The 14,702-nt window shown below is 41.7% G+C and overlaps 1 pseudogene; it reads right to left on the minus strand.

Moving 5' to 3' along the window:
* Positions 1–6,259: 6,259 nt before the first annotated feature.
* LOC103595768 lies at positions 6,260–14,465 on the minus strand (annotated as a pseudogene).
* Between the last annotated feature and the right edge of the window lie 237 nt (positions 14,466–14,702).

The raw sequence follows: 14,702 nt of genomic DNA on the forward strand, positions 1-14,702 counted from the left end.
GCAGCCGGGCCTGGGCACCCCCAGGAGTCCTTCTCCGTGTCGGCTCCAAAACCTCGAACCCGCTGCCACTTATTTGTCAATGTAGGATCGTTGTTGAAAGATTTATTCATCCTTTGTTGCTCTTGGAAATGCAGTCAATACTCTGGTATCACAGCACACAGCTCTCAGGATCGCGCTGTTTCCTGACGCGGGCGCTCCAGACCCGTCACCATTTTTGAATCAAAACAACAAAGGCCTAGGATTCCACATTTGAAAAGTGAAGCTTGGATCCAAAAGCATGTACTCTAGGCAGCACCACCGTCGCTTGCCGGGAGCGCCCGCGCCCGCACTCGGATCCCACGGCGGCGGCGGCGGTGAGTCCGGCGCAGGTAAACAGGCACCTCCGTCCCTGACCTACTTTCTGCCTTCCCTAAATGTCGCACCACTAACCTACTTTCCGACCAATCCGCTCCCCGCCGGCCCAGGCACGGCCCCCTGCCCACCAATCGCTGTCATTTTCTCCCATTTTTTAGGTTGCCTTTCTGCTCTGTTGATTGTTTCCTTTGCTGTGCAGAAGCTTCTTAGTTTGACATTAGCTCATTTGTTTAGTTTTTATATTGTTGCTTGTGGGTTTTCGGTTCTTATTCATAAAGCCTTTGCCCCCTCCTACTTCCTGGAGTGTTTCCCCTCTGTTTTCCTTCAGTCATGTAATGGTTTGGGGTCTTATACTCTGGTCTTTCATCCATTTCGAGTCAATTTTGGCATATGGTGAGATACTGGTCCACTTTTATTCTTCTGCATATGGATGTCCAGTTTTCCAAGCACCATTTATTTGCTGAGGAGGCTGTCTTTTCCACAGAGTATGTTCTGGTTGACTTTGTCAAAGATCGGTTGGCTGTAAGTATGTAAATTGATTATTCCTGTGTTTTCTATCCTGTTCCATTGATCTGAGTATCTGTTTCTAAGCCATTACCATGCTGTTTTGAGCATTGTAATATAATTTGAAATTTGGTAGTGACATGCCTCCAGCTTTTCTGTTTTTTGGGGCCCTTTTAAGCTCAAAATTGCTTTGGGTATTCAGGATCTTTTCGTATTCCATATGAATGTTAGCATTGCTTTTTCTATTTCTGTGAAGAAAGTTGTTGATATTTTGATGGAGATTGCATTGAATTTGTAGATTGCTTTGGGTAGAAAGGATATTTTCACGATGTTAATTCTTCCCATACCAGAGCCTGCTATGTCTTTCCACTATTTTTGTGTGCTCTTTAATTTCTTTCAGTAGTGTTTTGTAGTTCTCATTGTAGAGATCTTTCACCTCCTTGGTTAAATTGATTCCTAGGTATTTTATTTTTGGCATGACTATTGTAAATGGGCTTGCTTTCTTGGTTTCTTTTTCTGCTAGTTCATTATTGGAGTATAAAAATGCTCCTGATCTGTGGGTGTTGATTTTGTACCCCGCAAAATTATTAAAATTGTTAGTCAGCTATGAGAGCGTTCTGGTAGTCTTTAGGTTTTCTATCTATAAGATCATGTCATCTGCAAACAGGGACACTTTGACTTTGTCCTTTCCAATCTGAATGCCCTTTATTTTTTGTCTTGCTTGATTGCTCTGGTTAGGGCTTTCAATACTATGCTGAATAAGTGTGGTGAAAGTGGACAAACCTAATGGTTTGTCTATTTTATTTATCTTCTCAAAAAACAACTTTTTGTTTCATTGATCCTTTGTATCATTTTTTGGGTCTCCATTTCATTTAACTTTGCCCTGATGATAATTATTTCTTTCTCTCTAGTTCTTTTTTTTTTTTTTTTTTGTCTTTTGTCTTTTTTCCATGTCCGGCAACAGATCGCAACCCTCAGCGCTGCCCCCGCACCGAACCGGGGACCGGCAACGGGACCGCAACCCTCGGGGCCGCCCCCGCGCCTCGCTCAGCCAGTGAGCGGGAACCGGTCCGCATGTGGGATCCGAACCCTCGGGCGGGAGCGCCGCCGCGCCTCCCAAGTGGTGCACTATCCAGTGCACCACCGGGCCGGCCCTCTCTAGTACTTTTATGATTGGATTGTTGTTGTTCTGGTTCTTTGAGGTGTAACGTTAGGTCATTTATGTGAAGTTTTTCCATTCTTTTGATGTAAGCATTTATTGCAATATATTGCCTTGTCGGTATTGCTTTTACAGTATCCCACAGGTTTTGGTAGGATGCATCTTTTTTCATTAGTTTCAAGAACGTTTTTGATTTCCTTTTTAATTTCTTCTTGGACCCATAGGTCATTCAGGAGGCTGTTGTTTAGTTTTCATGCACTGGAGTAGTTTCCAGAAATTCACTTGTAATTGATTTCCAGTTTTAGTCAATTGTGGTCAGAAAAGCTACTAGGAATGATGTCAGTTTTGAAAAATTTGCTGAAACCTGTTTTGTAACCTCACATGTGGTCTATCCTGGAGAATGTTCCATGTGCTGATGAAAAAAAATGTGTATTCTCTAGTTGTCGGATGAAATGTTCTGTAGATGTCTGCCAGGTCCAATTGTTCTACGGTTAAGTTTAAGTCCTGTGTTTCTTTGTTCATTTGTGGCATGGAAGATCTTTCCATTGCTGTGAGAGGGGTGTTCAGGTCACCCAATATTACTGTGTTAGGGTCTATCTCTTTTTTTTTTTTAGATCTAAGAGTGTTTGCTTTACATCTGGGTGCTCCAGTGCTGGGTGCATACATACTTATGATTGTTATGTCTTCTAACTGGAAAGGTCCCTTTATCATTATTTAATTACCTTCTTTGTCTCTTTTTATGGATTTTGGCTTGAAGTCTATTTTATCTGATAGAAGAATAGCCACTCCTGCTCAGTTTTTGTTTCCATTTTTGTGGTATATCTTTTTCCATCCCATCACTTTTAGTCTGTGTTTCTTTATAGGCAAGGTGGGTCTCTTGAAGACAGCGGATAGTTGGTTCTAGCTTCTTTATAGTCAGGCAATCTGTGTCTTCTTAATGGGGAGTTTAGTCCATTTGCATTTATGGTTATTGGTAAATGTTGCTTTATTGCCTGTCATTATATTGCTTTTTTATTTAGATGTTTTAAATATCATTTGTTCCTTTTTTCCCCTTTTATTTTTCACCTTCGATGTTAATTAGATTTTTGAGGTGACATGATTTAACTTCTTTCTCTTTCTTGTTAGTGTTTTGGTTTTCATGGTGGGTTTTGCTCTTTCTTGTAAATCCATGAGAGTGATTATCATTTTGCAGTTTCTGGATGCAGGGCTCCTTTGAGAATTTCTTGCAGGGCTGGTCATGTGGTAGTGAACTCCCATAATTTTTGTCTGTCTGGGAAATACACTACTTTCCCTCATTTCTGAAGGATAACCTTGTTGGGTATAGAATTCTTGACTGGGGGCCAGCCCTGTGGCTCACTTGGGAGAGTGCAGCACTGGTAGCACCGAGACCGTGGGTTCAGACCCTATATGGGGATGGCCGGTGCGCTTGCTGGTTGAGCATGGTGTGGACAACACCGTGCTGAGGGTTGCGATCCCCTTACTGGTAAAAAAAAAAAATAATAATAATAATAATAATAATAATAATAATAATAATAATAATAATAATAATAATAATAATAATAATAATAATAATAATAATAATAATAATAATAATAATAATAATAATAATAATAATAATAATAATAATAATAATAATAATAATAATAATAATAATAATAATAATAATAATAATAATAATAATAATAATAATAATAATAATAATAATAATAATAATAATAATAATAATAATAATAATAATAATAATAATAATAATAATAATAATAATAATAATAATAATAATAATAATAATAATAATAATAATAATAATAATAATAATAATAATAATAATAATAATAATAATAATAATAATAATAATAATAATAATAATAATAATAATAATAATAATAATAATAATAATAATAATAATAATAATAAAAGAAAAAAGGAAAAAGAATTCTTGACTGGAAGTTTTTCACTTTCAGTATTTTTAATGTATCATCTCATTTTCTTCTGGCATGTAAGGTTTCAGTGGAGAAGTCTGCCATTAGTTTGATGGGTCACACCTCCTTAAAGCAGCAGCAGAGAGCTTCATGCACAGCAAGGCCCAGTTCACTGAGCAGCTGGACCTGTGCCCACACCCAGAGGGCAGCACCAGCCTCTTGGAAGCAGAGGATGTTGTCACGGTCACCTCCACAAGCGGCAGCAATGCTCGGCTCTACACCACAGGACTTCTGACAATGTACACAGTCGCACAGACTGGAAGTGGACCCCACATCAGCCTCAAGACCTCCACCACCCGAAAACATCTCTGCAGCCAGCCAGGGAGGCAAAGGAAGGGAAGGGTCTTCATGGCGTGCAGAGTTACAATGATCTGTGATCATGCTGCCCCCTCCCACTGTACCTGTCGGGACCCAGAGGATGTGCCCTGCTACCACAAAGTCGAAGAGATGTTTGATGGGACAGAGAGGAAGAGGCACATTGAATTTGGATTATTTTACCCATGACCCTTCTCTCCTCCCAACCATCTTTTGGAAAGATGCCATTTCTGGGGAAACAGAAGGTGATCAGAAGGAAGCAGCTCAAATGTATGTCCCTTATAAATTTTGGATATCCATCAATTTCAATTTTGAGATATAGAGAAGTGCTGGGAAGGTTAATTGGCCATATCAGTGTCAGTGAAGAGCTGATGGAAGAAGTGTGAAAGGCCAAAGGAGAAAACCTATGAGTAGAGAAATTAGCCTCACTGATCTTCTCGGCTTCCATATATCCCTGTCCCTCCTCAAAAGTTGAGTGAGGTAGGAGATGATAAGATTGAGATTAGGGCAAATTATTTCCCCATCTTTTCCTTTCTCCAATGCACAGTCTCCTCAACCCCCACACTTGGAGTCTCAGGGTCAGCTCTCCAATACTGGCCGACACAGAGGAAAACTAACTGAACTAAAACGAATCAACTGAATTATCTCTGCTGTGGTTATTTCTACCTTACCAGGTTTTCTTTCCTTTACTGTTAAGTGCCTATAATCAACTTAAATCATTTTAGCAGAGTACTAAAAAGTGACTGCTCCCAACCCATTCAGATAGGTGATGCTTATGTTTACATCTGCTTATCAGCTCTGTAAAAACGCTGTTTCGTGGAGGTGCTGTAATTTGACGAACACATGAGATGTGCTATTTGCTAGCATGAAATTCTCAGCTCAAACAAGCTAAGGTGTATAGAGATTCATTATAATACAGTAATTGGTTAACTCAATTTACTTGCGACTCCATTTCTTAGGTCTTGGGCTGTTTACACAACCAAAAAGAGTTACATTGTATGTGTGTGTGTGTGTGTCTGTGTGCATCTATGTGTGTGTGTGTGTCTGTGCACATCTGTGTGTGTGTATACCACACTTGATCTAGCACCTACCTGCACAAGTACCCCCCTGCCAAGTGATGTGTTAAAAGGCCAACAAAAAGGAAAACACAGAACACATTTGTAATCCTGAAAATCTAGGGCTACTTAACCTTTTTGGTGTTCTATTTTAAAGGCAAAAATGTACTATGAGCAGCATAAATAAGAACTGATTTGAGCATAGTTTTATAATAGATAAAATGTACCTGATGTGTCTAATTCAAATTTCTAAAATTTAACTGTGCCGCATTAGTCTGAGATACGAGATCTAAAGCTGCATGATCTAATCTGGGGTTTCATGAATCTGTTTGAAATACCTTCATTTCATTAATTTGAAATGTAGGCCAGGGTATGACCTCCAATAGTCTGATCTTTAATAACAGCTCAAGAGATGAGCCAGGAAGTCAGTCACACTTAGAATTCTATGCACTTTCCCTGTAGTGAGCACACCCTGCGGTTCCACGTGTGCAAGCACACCCCTCACTCACTGCGGGATCTACGGAGCAGCTGTAAATGCCCTTCAACATTCAAATGCGTGTTATGTGGGTGTGCGGTATATGGGTAGGACATGAAAAAACTCCCACCTGTACAGTCAGAGATAAATTTAACTCCTGAGAAGCATACCTCAGTTGAACATCAGATGCAACACTAATTTGCAGAGGTTCCCACAACATAGAAAAAGAAGGGCTGATTTTATGTGTTGATAGCAGATCGTGTGTGAAAAATAAAGTTTTATACGGGGCTGTAAGAAGACTGATGTCTGGAAAATGAGGAATTTTAAATGCTGGACAGTCTCTATACTCAGATTTTGCTGAAGACAATACAAATACTTATAAGAGCCTGATAATAAAAACAGATTAAAAAACTTAATCATCAAGGTGAAGCATTTAGTAAGGAGGTTTGTACAACTTTTTGGAAAACACTGACTGGAAGTCCTAACCAGCTAGAGATAGACCAGTGTCAGGAGGCATCCTGGACATGGGCATTAGTTTCCAGCACTGATGGTGCAGCCAGTGTCTATGATAAGAATTAAAACACAACTGCAACCCCCAGTCCTGGACAGGCTCAGGAAGCGGCTATCTGGAAAGAGTGGGAGGGGTCCAGGAGGCCAGCCCCCAGGTGATACATACATTTGCACAACAGTGACGGCGAGCCAGTGGAAGTCTTTTCCAGCTGTACTGCACTGTAATTGTGGTTGCTTGCCCAGGACAGCACGCTGCTTTCACAAGTTGTCTCCTTCTTGAGGGATTTGCTCCTAGAAAAAGCCACCACCGCCTTCTTCACTGTGCCTTTTTTTTTTTTCCTGGAGCTTGTCTCTTCTGCAGAGAAGAGCTTTTAACACCTCCCTGGATAATCAGTAAAACCCCAATCATTAAGAAGGCCAGAAAGTACACGTCCACTTCATTTCACTGAAAAAGAAAGGTCATGATCCTATTTCTTCTTTGGGTCATCCACCCTGAGTCTGCACACCACATTTGCTCAGCAGCAGTCTGGCCAATCTTGCACATCCAGCAAACCCTTAGCACTCCTTCCTCTTATTCAGGATTCCAACTTTTTGAGCGACAAGAAGATCCCTGACACAGAGGGATCTTTGCTGAGGTATAAGAGCAGTGACACAGGATGCAAGAAGAGCACAAATGATGTTTCTTTATCCTCTGCCAAGCCCAAGGCATGCTTGGTGCTGCCATTCTCCTCCTGGGTGCAGCAGCAAATGCTTCTTCATCAGTTCTATGATCCAAAACTGCCAACCTTAAAAATTAAGTCACCTCAAAAGTTACATAAGTACTTGAAAATACTCAAGAAAACTCTCCAAACACTGCTAGTTACACTTTGCTTGTCATAAATGTAACATCAATCTGACCCCCAGGACAGGCCTGAGACAAGAACCTGTGATTTCCAGCCATGCTTGAATTCTCCCCAAATTCCACAGAGTACCAAAACAGGACAATCTTGGCAGGAGCCAAGGGCAGCCTCCTCTACCCTGAAGCAGGCCATGCCTGGAGTCCTTGGCATGAACCGAGGGCAGCATCTCCTGCCTGGAAGCAGGCATGAAGCACACCAAAACACCACTTCCACGTGGGTGGGCCACTGTTGCTTTGCCTCCCACAGATCTGTCACCCCTTTTCCCCTGGGTGATGGAGCCGCCAAAGATTACTCAAAGCCCATCTCTTTTGAGCAGTGAGAAGCCCCAGAAAGGGGTTAATATTCCAGGACCCTCAAGCACAAGGCATCCTTCCACTTAGGAAATAAAATCAGGTTTCTCTTCCTGCATTTATTCTCCAGACCAAGAAGTTACAGGAAGAGACATAGGTGGGGTTTTGCTAAGTTCAGTTTTATAAGTTTTACAATAGAAGCTGGTAACATTCAGTCAAAACAAGTCAGATGACATTCTGTTAGGCAATTAAGTGATCCACTAACAAAGCCTTGATTTACCCAAAATTCCTTTCCCCTCTAGCAGATTTTTAGTAACTTTACATATCAATTAGTAACTTGTCTGTCTTAGAACCAGCAGCCTTGCTGTGTTATGATTCTTATCCTGCAACAGAGACTCAATGCCCTAGGGGAAATTTCCTGTCCTTTGCAAGGTCAATATTTGAAACTGCAAGGCTTTGGAAAATCAGGCCCTGTGAGGTACATTTGCTTTATGAATCCTCTACAGGCCACCACAGCCATGGCTGCTGCAAAAGCAGCTTAAGACCACCACAGTAGCACAGCTCTCATCCAGGCAGCCCACCAGACACTTGACTGCTTTGACACAAGGAAAGGCACCAGTGGAGTCTGGAGAAAGAAGAGTACATCCCTCTCTTCAAAGCCCACTCCAGAGTAATAGAAGAAGCAACTATTCTCTACCAGATGACCAGACATCAACATAGAAACACTAGAAATAACAAAATCCAAGAAAATGACACCACCAAAAGAATACAGTAATTTTGAAATACCAGACCCTATATATAACAAGAAACCCTTGCAAGGACTGAAAGGGAATTCCAAGCAACAATCTTAAAGAAACTCACTGAGATAAGAGAAGACTCAGACAACAAAATGAAATGAGGAAAAAATCTAGGATATAAGGGAGGAAATTTATAAAGAGATTAATACCTTACAAAAGAATGACCAGAACTCATGGAACTAAAAGAGTCACTCAACAAAATAACACAACCAATAGCCTTAATCAGCAGGATAGAACAAGCAGAAGAAATAATTTCTGATCTTGAAGATAGACTTTTCAAAATTACCCAGGCAAAGAAACAAACAAAAACAAAAAAAAAAAAAAAAAAAAAAAAAAAAAAAAAAAATGGAAAACCTATCCAATGAAATAATAATGGTAAACGTCCCAGGAACAGGTAGAGAGACATGGACCTTCAAACCCGGTAAGCTCATAAATCCCACACAGATTCACCCTAATAATCCTCTCCAAGTCACACAATAGCCAAACTGACAAAGCTCAAAAACAAAGAGAATATTTTAAAAGAAGCAAGAGAAAAGCATCAAGTCACCTATAAGACAGCCCTTATCAGAGTAACAACAGACTTTTCAACAGTAACTCTGCAGGCCAGAAGGAAGTGGGATGACACATTGAAAATACTAAAAGAAAGAAACTGTCAGCCAAGAATACCATATTCAGCAAGGCTATCTCTCAGAAATGAGAGAGAAATCATGTATTTTCCAGACAAAAATTGTGGGAGTTTACCACCACATCACTAGCCCTGTGAGAAATCCTCAAGGGAATCCTACACCAGCAATCCAAAAAAGGGTAATCACCATCTTACTAGACATAGTTCTGTTCAAACTGCTTCTTACAAAATTCAGTTTTAGTAGGTGGTGTGTTTGTAGGAATTTCTTCATTTCATCTAGATGATCTAATTTGTTGACCAACAATTATTCGTAGTATTCTCTTATAACCCTTTGGATTTCTGTAAATTTGGTTGTAACGACCCTTCTTTCACTTCTGATTTTAGTTATTTGAGTCTTCTCTCGTTTTTCTTTGTCCATCTAGATCACGGTTTGCCAATTTTGTGGACTTCATCAAAGTACCAACGTTTAGTTTCATTGATTTTCCCCACATTTTTTCTATTGTCTGTTTCTTTTACCTTTGCTCTCATTTTTATTATTTACATTCTTTGCTAGGTCTGGGCTTAGTTTGCTCTTCATTTTCTAGTTTCCTAAGGTGCAAAGATAACTGTTGATTTGAGATCTTTCTTTTTTACTGATATATGCATTTGTATTAAATATTCTCTTTTAGCAAAAACTAAAATAAAAAATAAGTAAATAAACAAAAACAGGTAAACTATGGAGACAGTAAAAAGATCAGAGGTTACAAGAGGTTATGGAGGAGGAATGGATGAGTGGGCAGAGCAGAGAGGATTTCAGGGCAATGAAAGTCTGCAATGGTACCATGGTAGATATGTATCATTAAACATCTGTCCAAACCCACAGAATACACAAAAATGTGTGAACTCTAATGTAAACTATGACCTTTGGATGATAATGATGTGTAAATCTGTTTCATTAACTGTAACAAATGTACCACTTTGTCAGGCAATTTTGACAGGCTATACATGTGTGGGTCAGGGATATACATGGGAAATCCTCTACTTCCTGCCCAATACTGCTGTGAACCTGGAACTGCTCTAAATGAAGAACATAGCCCTTTCCAGAGCTCACCTCCTTCCCAACTGCCCTGTGTGCCTACTTTCTATACAAACTCCATCGGGTGGCTACCAACTTTTCTGTCAAGACTGCTACCAGTGTCCTGAAGTCTTATGTTCTCCATGCAGCAGCGAGTTGCCTGCCTTTGCTTTACTGCATTTACATGACTGAATTTCAGCTAATGGGTAATGAAAAAAATAGGTGGAAAAGGTGGAAGACAAAGGCAAAGGCGATACTATCTGCAGTACATCTGACCTGCCATCCCCACCATTCTACAAATAAATTTTTTAAAAAAACTAAGTCGTGAGGGGGAAACACTTTTATACAAATTTTGCTCCAATTGTTCAAATCGCTGGTCTTAGCTTACCTGAACACTATACTGTGGAAGACGGAGCTTTTCTGGCTTCATCTTGATCTTCTCCTTAGGTGTTCATCTTGATCTCTTCCTTAGATTTTGGCTTCTGTTCTTTGCCTGAACTTAGACATTTCATAGTAGCTGCAGCATGTTTAAGAATACTGTCCTTGCTGCAGTAGGCCAGAGCAGGCTGCACCACACTGGAGCACCCAGGGCGGGTACACCTGGAGGGGCCTGGAGCCTCTACCACCTGCAGAGCAAAACAGGGAGCTTCAGACAGTGTGCTGGCCAATTCCAGCATTAAAGTGCATGTAAAATCACTATGTAGAGTACCAAGCTCACTGTTTTTAATTGAGATATCAATATTTTTCATATGAATAAAGTCCTATCTTTACTTATTCAAACTACATGAGTGTATTTCCCTGACACATTTTAACTGTCCTTCACACCACCTGTGGAGGACAGAACTCTAAGGTGACCCCCATGACTCCTGCCTCTGGTACATAAGCTCCATATAATTCCCTCCCCCTTGAGTGTGAGCAAGGTCCATGGACATGATGAGATTTCATATCCACAATGAGGTTCTGCTATAGGACCAACGTGCAGAGATGTAATCAAGGCCCCAAATGAGACAACCAGAAAGGGCCTGACTTCATCAGGCAAAAACCCTTAAGAGAAACTAGCCTTTCTCCAAGAGAAGAGACTCCATTGCTGATTGTGAAATAAGCTGCCCTGTTCTGAGAGGGCCAACCAAGGTCAGGATCTGAGTAAGGCTGCTGGATAATACACAGGACACACAACTAAATCTGAATTTCAGAACAACAAAAAGTATTATATAAATATGCCACAAAAATTGCATCAGACATACTTATATGCTGAACAACGTGAAGCCTTCTAGGTTTCTGGAAGGGGATCTTTCCCCTGTTCAGCCTCTGATTGACTGCAGTCCTGTTAAGACCCTGAGCAGAGGGCCCAGCTAAGCCATGCTCAGGCTTGAGAACTACAGAAACTGAGACCATAAATATGTGTTGTTCCAAGCTAAGTTTGTGGTAAGGTGTTATACAGTATCAGAAACCTAATACAGCACAAGAAGTACACTTGGTTGCTTCTGTTTTGATGGTGAAGACTAAGTACACATGAACACATCCCTCAAGTGTACTTAAGTGAAAACTTATATCTCAAATTAAATAATTAACATAGTTATTTTCCCTCCATAGAATCTCTTTTACTTAGAATAAAATTTTATATAGGCTTAAGTCAAATACATTGACAATAAAGACATGGAATAGATAATTTTCCCATTAATTTTTCTTAATGACTGTGATATTAACAGGAACGTCATATTTCCATTTCATGGCACATTTATTCAAATGGCTCAGTCCTTGCACATTTCCACCTTGCAGCTAACACAGTGCAAGAGTGTTCATGAGGCAGAGATACTTTGAGACATAGCAACCTGAAAGTTTCCTGCTCGGTTGGCCCCTGTTAGAGGACAAGCTGCCAGGGTAGGGGTGGGCCAGGGACTCAGGAAGACCCAGGGTGAAACATGCTCTGAGTCACGCCCCCTCGTGGGCACTGGAATGGAGATTATGACAGCACGTGACAGCTCTCCTCAACATCAGAATACGATGAAGAGTCACAGCCCCAGAGGAGCATAAAAAACAGGTGGGAAGGAGAATCAAGGAAAGAGCTGCAAGGCAGAGAAATGATACACTGAGCAAAAGAACAAGTGAGGGTCGGACTGATGCAGGCATCACCACCACTCAGGGTTTCTCATACTGAGATGGCACAAGAAGCCAAGAGGCAGCTCGAGATGGTATGTGGGGGGGAACAGGAGGGCACATGTACTTCAGCAATTGAAAAACAATGCTGCCAATACACACAAAATATGTAAGTAACATCAAGAACATGGAAATAAAAATGAATTGTTAAGAATTAAATCCACAACAGTAAATGAGGTAGGTAGAAATGCTTGTCCAGATGGTGTGGGCAGGAGATGGGAGCAGAGCTCAGGAGGCCCCACTCCAGAAGCACCACCCGTCCTGGTAGAAATTAGTTAATTCCAAGACAGAAACTTTCCTAGCCTTGATATTTCTACAAATAGCAAGTCTGGAATCCATAAGGTCAACCCCCTAATATTTACCTCGGTAGGCAAAATACTCACGGGCTGGCAAAGCTTGAGTTTTTTCTTTCCGCAGTTTTCTCAATTTTCCTCTTTATCCCTCGTTCTTCACTAGATTTTTGCTCCACTGTTTGTATACTTCTAAAATCCGTGTCATCAACATCTCCAGGTCTAAATTTAGTTTCCTGATGACCTGCAGTTTCTGCATCAGTCTCATCTTGCACTTGCAGAATGGTGCAGTTTGGGCAGATAGAACCTTCCCTGTTCCTTTCCAAAAGCCTTCCTCGAGCCTGAGAAGCGCCCCCACAATCGCCACGAAACCATCCTTCGCGTCAGTCACAGCAAATCGTAAATCCGAAATCATAAAATAGCAATATTAGGAATGGGATGTGAGGGACAAACACTAACTTTTTAACAAATTAAGAAGTTAAATTGGTTTTAACATTCTGTTACTTAGAAAATGCAAATATACAGAAAAGTACAGAGAATAGAACAAAGAACACATATGTCCCTCTCTTGATTTTACTAACATTCAACTAAATTTGTTTATCCTTTTTTGGCTGGAGTCAGCTATAGTCTTTCAAGGCATTGGACCCTAACTACTTCAGTAAACGTCTCCTCAAAACAGCAGTGATGCCTTTGTCCCACCAACAAGCCAATAGAGATTCTGTAACACCAAAGCCTAGTGAAGATTCTGAGCTGCCCCCATGTCCACACTGGGGTTCAACCACAGTCTGCACCTGGCCCTCTGCTGTCTCCCAAGGAACAGTCTAGGGGAGCGCTCTCTGACAGATTCCTGAGACCACGTGTGGTCTAGTCGGCAGCCACTGGCTGCACATGGCTGGGTGGGGGCAGGGGCTTCTCACCTCCTCCCATGCTCACCACTTTGACTGTAAACAGCCACATGTCCAGTGGCTACCACAGGGGAGGGGTGGCTCTAGGCGGGCCTTTTGTTCCTTTTTTGATAATGATGTGTTCACCTTTTTTGAATGAACAAATTATTCATCCAGCCTAGCTTTGTAACATTGAAAATCAAAACAAATATAGACACTATTTTCATCACCTGGATTTCTTTTAAAGCTGGGGCAGTCAATCTCTGTCCTCCCATGTCCTACCTGGTCTTACGAGGCTGGAGACACATGCGGTCCAGGGTATTGGGGTCGTGCAGCTCACATTCGGGCTTAGGCTTGCCCGAGTCCCTGCTCTCTTCATCTTTAACATGCTGAGCTATTCTCCTCTGCAGCTGACTCTCTTGGTCATCGGTCACTGCCTGGGACACAACCCTCTGGACAGTCTCTGGCTCTTGCTTGCTGGGCAGAGCATTCTTGACAGTAGTGCCTGCCTCGACATGCACAGTTTCTGTGGGATTCTCCTCCCGACGCTTCTTTCTCAGGTGATTCTGGATGCCTTTCAGGAGCCTGTCAGGTGGCTCTTGCTCTCGCTTTCTCCGAAGGTCATTCTGAAGCTCCTTCAAAGTCAGGCCGTCACTGTCATTGTCGGAGGTGTCTTCCTTGTCCTCTCCTCCTGTGGCCTTTCCAGAAGAGGCAGGTCGCTCCTGTACACTCATGGAACCAGAGTGGAGGCCACTTTTCATCTCAGAGGTACTTCCTACGCTCCCTTCCAAGGCAGTTGCAACATCTGTGACTGCACAAGACGTCAGCTCACTGGAATCCTCAGGGGAGACAGGATCATTCTGTCTTCCTTGGTGCTGAGCTGCTGTAAGGAATTCCTCCACCTGCTCAGTGCGCTGTGGCTGCCTCCCACTGCGTCCCAGGGCCAGGCTGTGCTGCTGCGGGGGCTGCTGCCCCAGCAAGCCTGCCTCCACATCTCCCACACCCTCTCACTTAGCAACAGTGGTTCTTCCTAATCCCCGGGTTTGGCTGAAGTCTTTGCTTATGGGTTTGATAGTCTCAGGTGCCTCCTCATTGCTCTGGTCATCTTTATCTTCCATACCTAATGAGAAAATGTCAGCACATCATGATCAGCAAGCCACTGAGTGAAAAGATCACACAAACTCAACCACGCACAAGAGGGAGCACAACCTGCCTACATGTAAATAAAAGCAGGATGAAACGGAACCATCTTCTACCTACAAGACGTGGAGCAGTGCACAAGCAAGTCCTGTTGACCAGTGTTTCATGAAGTGTGGCATGTGCGACGATTTCAGGAGACTCATTAAGGTAACTTT

Source organism: Galeopterus variegatus, unplaced genomic scaffold (genome assembly GCF_000696425.1).
Source record: "Galeopterus variegatus unplaced genomic scaffold, G_variegatus-3.0.2 Scaffold1841, whole genome shotgun sequence".
NCBI lineage: Eukaryota > Metazoa > Chordata > Mammalia > Dermoptera > Cynocephalidae > Galeopterus > Galeopterus variegatus.